The following is a 6000-nucleotide window of genomic DNA, read 5'->3' as shown; positions in this document are numbered from 1 at the left end:
CGAGTCCGATGCAAAAGCAAAGAGCCTTTATTCGAGCTAGCTCGAGCTCAATCCCCTACCTGCACCGATGCAGCGGTGAGATACCAGGGAAAGAGAGCGAGTTTCAAAAGGACAAAGGTTTTATTGGGGCCTGGGGGCAGTTGGTGAGGTAATGGCTATGGCCTCAGCCGATTGGCTGGGGAAGGGTCCTGGGGAAGGGTCGAGTCCTGTTAGGCAGGTGAGGGGGGGGGTTACTCAAGGGGAGGAGGTGTGGTCAAGGTGAAGGACACAGAACAAGATGGAGTCGGCTGGCATAGGCCCGCCCTTTCATTCCCCCCTTGTCATGTAGCTTAGGGACCCAATCATGGGACCGGCTGCATTTATGGTGACAAGGGGAACAGAGTTTGGAGGTTTACGCAAAGTTCTGGGAACCAAGTGTCCCTGGGGTGGCTCTGGGACGTCTGATTAAGTATTGTCCCCGAGCTGGTGTCTATGATCTGCCAGGTGATGTTTTGGGGGGCGTGGGGACTCCCGGCAGCATGAGCAATGACAAGCAGAGTTAACAGAGTTACCAATATTAGGTAGGTCAAATGCGCTGTAGCTTGAGCTTGAGCGGGTTGTGTTGGTCCCGAATGATGGCCCATCGCGTGACAACGTCATTCCGGATCGAGGAGGGGTCCGCTGGCTGAGTGTGGGCGTGATGGACCCAGGTCGCGATGCCGTCTACCTTGAGAGCGGTGGGGGTTGTCAACACCACGATGCAGGGTCCCTTCCAGCGCGGCTCGAGAGTCTCTCGGTGGTGCCTCTTGACGTAGACCCAGTCTCCTGGCCTGTACTGATGAGGTGTCGGGATCGGGCCAGCCTCGTAGATGGCACGGAGGCGCGGCCAAATGTCCTCGTGCGCCCTCTGGAGCCCGCTCAAGGAAAGAAAAAGTTCTTGATCTTTAAACTCAGCAATAAGTTCAGCTCGAAGGCTGGGAATAACAGGGGGTGGCCTGCCAAACATGATCTCGTAGGGAGTAAAACCCAGAGTGTAAGGAGTGTTTCTAACCCGGTAAAGGGCGTACGGTAGGCGAGTCACCCAGTCCCCGCCAGTCTCCATGGTTAATTTGGTAAGGGTCTCTTTTAGGGTTCTATTCATTCTTTCTACTGTCCTGAGCTCTGGGGCCTATAAGCACAATGTAATTTCCAGTTTGCCCCCACCGCCTTGGCTACTGCCTGTGTTACCTGCGAGATAAAAGCTGGTCCATTGTCTGATCCTACCATGGCAGGAAAACCATACCTGAGTAAGATGTCTTCTAGTAGCTTCTTAGCCACCGTCTGAGCCGTTTCATGCTTGGTTGGGTAGGCCTCCACCCAGCCAGAGAAGGTGTCTGTAATACCAGGTCCTCGTGTAGAGCCTCGTCGAAGATGGTGGGTGAATTTTTGAATCCCTGAGGTAGCCGTGTCCAGGTGAGTTGTCCACTGGAGCCCTCCTCCGGATCATGCCACTCGAAGGCGAACAAGGGTTGGCTCTGGGGTGCCAGCGGCAGACTGAAGAAGGCGTCCTTTAAATCTAGTACAGTATACCAGACCCTGGAGGGCACCAAGGAGCTCAAGAGAGTATATGGGTTGGGAACAGTTGGGTGTATGTCCACGACCCTCTTATTTACTTCCCGGAGGTCTTGTACCGGTCGGTAGTCATTTGTGTGAGGCTTTTTGACCGGCAGTAAGGGGGTGTTCCAGGCAGACTGGCAAGGAACTAGTACCCCTAGGCTTCGTAGTCTCCGGATGTGTGGCTGGATCCCCTTCCAGGCCTCCTGAGACATGGGGTATTGTTTGATCCTTACCGGACTCTCTCCTGGCTTGAGCTCTACCAGGACTGGGGTCCTGTGAGCGGCTAGTCCCATCCCCCCCTGTCTCTGCCCAAACCGAGGGGAATTCTCGTAGCCATCTGTCTATATTATCCTCTCTCGGGAGCGCCTCCTAGTGGAGGAGGTATTCATCCTCCAGTTTCATGGTCAGGACCTGGATGGGGTGGCCCTTGCCATCAGTGACCTGAGGCCCCCCTTGTCTGAAAGTTGTCTGAGCTCCAATCTTGGTCAGTAAGTCCTGTCCTAACAGCGGGTAGGGGCATTCTGGTATTACCATAAAGGAGTGGGATACCCGGCCCGTTCCCAAATCTACTGTTCTTCGGGTAGTCCATGAATACTGGCTCATACCAGTTGCCCCTTGTACCCAGGACTTCTTGCTGGCTAGTTTTCCTTGTGGGGTGCGGAGGACCGAATGTTGTGCTCCGGTGTCGACAAGGAAGTCAATAGGGGTCCCCTCCACTTTAAGAGTTACCCTGGGTTCGGGGAGAGGGTCCGAACCCTGACTCCCCTAATCACTTAGTTCATCCAGCTCTAGGACTTTTACTCGATCAGTCTTGCTTACCTTCCCGCCAGCTCTTTTTGGACAATCTCGGGCCCAATGCCCTATCTCCTTGCAGTATGCACACTGATCCTTCTGCAGCCTCTGCTTCCCCCCCTTGGTGCTTTTACCTTTTCTTGTGTCGTCTGCCAGCTGCCGGAGACGGCGGTCTCGTTCCTCGGGGAAGTCAGCAGTGGTAGCTAGTAGTATTCTGGCCAGGTCTCGAGTCTGCTTACTGCTGGCAGCCGCCATGGCACGAGCCTGCTTGTCCTCAGGAGGCTCCCGGTTATTATATACCTTTTCGGCTACCACCAGTAAGTCCTGCAGACTTTTTTCTCCTAGTCTATCTATTTTCTGTAATTTTCTCCTAATGTCTATGGCCTATTGGTTTACAAAGGCCATGAGAACAGCTGCCTTGCTTTCCAGAGCCTCTGGATCCATGGGGGTATAGGTATGGAATGCCTCCATGATCCGTTCTAAAAAGGCAGCCGGAGATTCATCTTTTCCCTGTTGTACATTTCCTACCTTGGCCAAATTGGTTGGCTTTCTAGCAGCCATTCGGAGACCCCCCATTAGAGTCTGGCGGTAGACCCGGGGCCTCTCCTTACCTTCTGCCGTGTTGAAATCCCACTGGGGCCGAGTTAAGGGGAAGGAGGCATCTATCTGAGCCTGGTTGGTGGTGGGATTCCCATCTGCTCCTGGAACTAGTTTTCGGGCCCCACTGAGGATTCTTTCTCTTTCTTTAGTCGTGAACAGGACCTGCAAAAGCTGCTGGCAATCATCCCACGTGGGCTGATGGGTAAAAAGAACAGAGTCTAATAAATCAATAAGCCCTGCCGGTTTCTCAGAAAACTTAGGATTCTGAGCTTTCCAATTGTAGAGGTCACTAGTGGCGAAAGGCCAATAGTGATGGGGCTGATTCCCCTCCGCGTCTGGGGGTCTGGTGGCTCGCAGGGGCAGAATAGTGGAGTCGGCGGTGGAGGTGGATTGCCCCCTCTGAGCCCTTTGTCTGGTAAAGGGCGGGCTTCCCCCTGGAGCGTTTCCGCCTCCCGCTCTCGGAACAGCGTCTGCCTCCCCCGGAGGGGGAGGATGGTGTTCTTCCGGCATCCTAGAGGGGTTATACGGGGGAGGAAAAATTAATTCTTCTTCAGTACCCCCCTGTAGAACAGGGTAGAGGGGTGCTGAAGGCTGGGTAAGACTTTTCCTCTTCTCTGTCTCCTGCAAAGCAAGAATGGGTTTTGGCTCCGGAGGGAGCAGGGTTAGGAAGGGCTTAAGCCAAGAGGGTGGGTCTTCTACAAGGTCCTGCCAAGTGATAATGTAAGGGAGCTGATCAAGATGGCCTGCCTTAGGCTGAGAGATGTCCAGGTCATAAAGTTTATTGCTGGTAGAGCTGTGGTTCAAACACAGGTAGTCTGGCTTTAAGTGTCCCACATTTAACTCATCTATTACTATATCTCCTTCATACATCTGACCTCTATAAGGCTGAGACACCTATGACAACTTCATTTTCTGATCTTTATTTAACTCATCTAGAAGTCAAGTATCCAGCTCATACTTATATATGTGCGAATTTTCTGCTCCATTCACAAACATTGACCTCTGACATGTCAGGCATTGTGCTGGGCATTCAGAATAACAAGCTGAATCAGACACAACTGTTGACCTTGAGGTGTTCACAGCTTAGGAGATAAATATATGAATAAATAATAATCTGTATATTTCAGGAACAAATATTTACCAGGTGGTTAAAATGTGATGGATGTTGAATAATCTAAAGAATACAATCATGATACAGAATCAGAAAAAGAAACATCCACTGACTTGGAGTCTAGTTTCATCAAACTAGAGTCAAATTTATAAAGACAGAGCCTTACTGTTTCATTCCTTGTGTCAATATTATAGTATTTGCCACATAGTAGACATTTAATAAATACCAAATGGCTAATTTATTGAAGTGGAATATTTTAATAATATTAATCGCTATCAACTTTAACACTTACTCTACATAACCCCTGGACTGTATACTTTATGTATTTATTATTGCCTTCATTTTTCCAGATGACAAACAGAAGCTGAGTTCACACAGATGATAATATCATGTTTGAAACAAAAATTTTTTCTTAGCCATTTACATGATTGCTTCTTAATTAGAAAGAATGCATGACAGAGTTTCAACATAATAGGTGTTCAAGGTCTGTTTTCCTTTGATTCTTTCTTTTTCTTTTTCATTCAGCAATGTTTATTGAATATCCACTATGTACTAGACACAAGTTCGTTACTGTAGGTACATCAGTGAATAAAAAAGACAAAGAGCATCCCTATACCCTGTACTCACTGGGTTTATATTCTTTTCATCTTTTTATGCCAGCAGCCAATTCCCCCTTTCCCCTTCCTTCCTTCCTCCCTCTGTCCCTCCAACTTCCTTCCTTCCCTCCCTTCCTTCCTTCCTTCCTTCCTTCCTTCCTTCCTTTCTGTCTCTTGCTTTCTGTCTCCCTCCCTCTTTTCCTCTCTCCCACCCTTCTTCCCTTCCTCCCTTCCACTCTCTTTCCTTTTGGTATTTTTTGTTGTAGTATTTCTCTTCCCAAGCACCTACTGTTTAATTTGTCTTCCATTTCACTAGTTGAGCTCTTATTCTTTCTTATTCTACAAACACTTCCTTTCCATCCTGTGCCACTTTATTATTTTATCTAAATTTTCAATGTATTGTTATTATAAATTTGGTATTTGTAATCACTTCCAACATTCAGTGTTGTCATGCCTGCCATCTCTCTGACCAAAGAAAAGCTTTATTAACTGTGCTTCTCCAAATCCTTTATGTCGTGGTCATGGGGCAAGGGAAATTTCCAAGTCCCAGCCCCCTGGGTATTAATGGGGAGAGTTTCCAAGGTACTGAAACAGCAGATTTATTTAAAATGCGCATCATGTTCAGAACCATATTTCACTTTGAAGAATCTGTCTTAAGAAAAATATCTCTGTTTAAAGTTACCAAAATACCATGTGCTTTCTGTTTGTTATTGCATTTCTTTGGTCCTCCTAGGATTACTTTGTCTATGTGTTCTCCTAAATTTTAGAATTCTAGCATTTCCATTTTTGTTTTTGATTGATCCATCTTGAAATAATATTAAATTTATTTCACTGTAATATATATTTTAAATGGGATTATAAAGTATTTTCCAGGGTGCATGGGTGGCTCAGTTGGTTAAGCGTCTGAGTCTTGAATTTGGTTCAGCATATGATCTCATGGTTTGTGAGTTCAAGCCCTGCATCAGGCTCTGTGCTGACAGCACAGAACCTGTTTGGGGTTCTCTCTCTCTCTGTCTCTCTCTGCCTCTCTCTCTCTCTCTCTCTCTCTCTCTCTCTCTCTTTCAAAATAAAAAAACAAACTTAAAAAATATTTTCCAACTGTAGTTTCTGGTGTATAGACATTCAATTGATCTTTTAAAAGTGAACATTTATTCTGAAACTTGGTAAATTTGCTTATTAATTTTAGGAATGTGCAATTTCTTAGGTTTTTTTCTACATAAACAATCATATTTGAGATTAGAGATTATTTTAACACAGCCTTTGTCATCTTTATACTTTTAATTACTTTCCCTATTTCCTTTACCCTCTAGGATGGTGTTAAATAGA

This window comes from Acinonyx jubatus, chromosome D1 (assembly GCF_027475565.1).
Source record: "Acinonyx jubatus isolate Ajub_Pintada_27869175 chromosome D1, VMU_Ajub_asm_v1.0, whole genome shotgun sequence".
Taxonomy (NCBI): Eukaryota; Metazoa; Chordata; class Mammalia; order Carnivora; family Felidae; genus Acinonyx; species Acinonyx jubatus.
Note: the sequence above shows the minus strand (reverse complement) of the source record.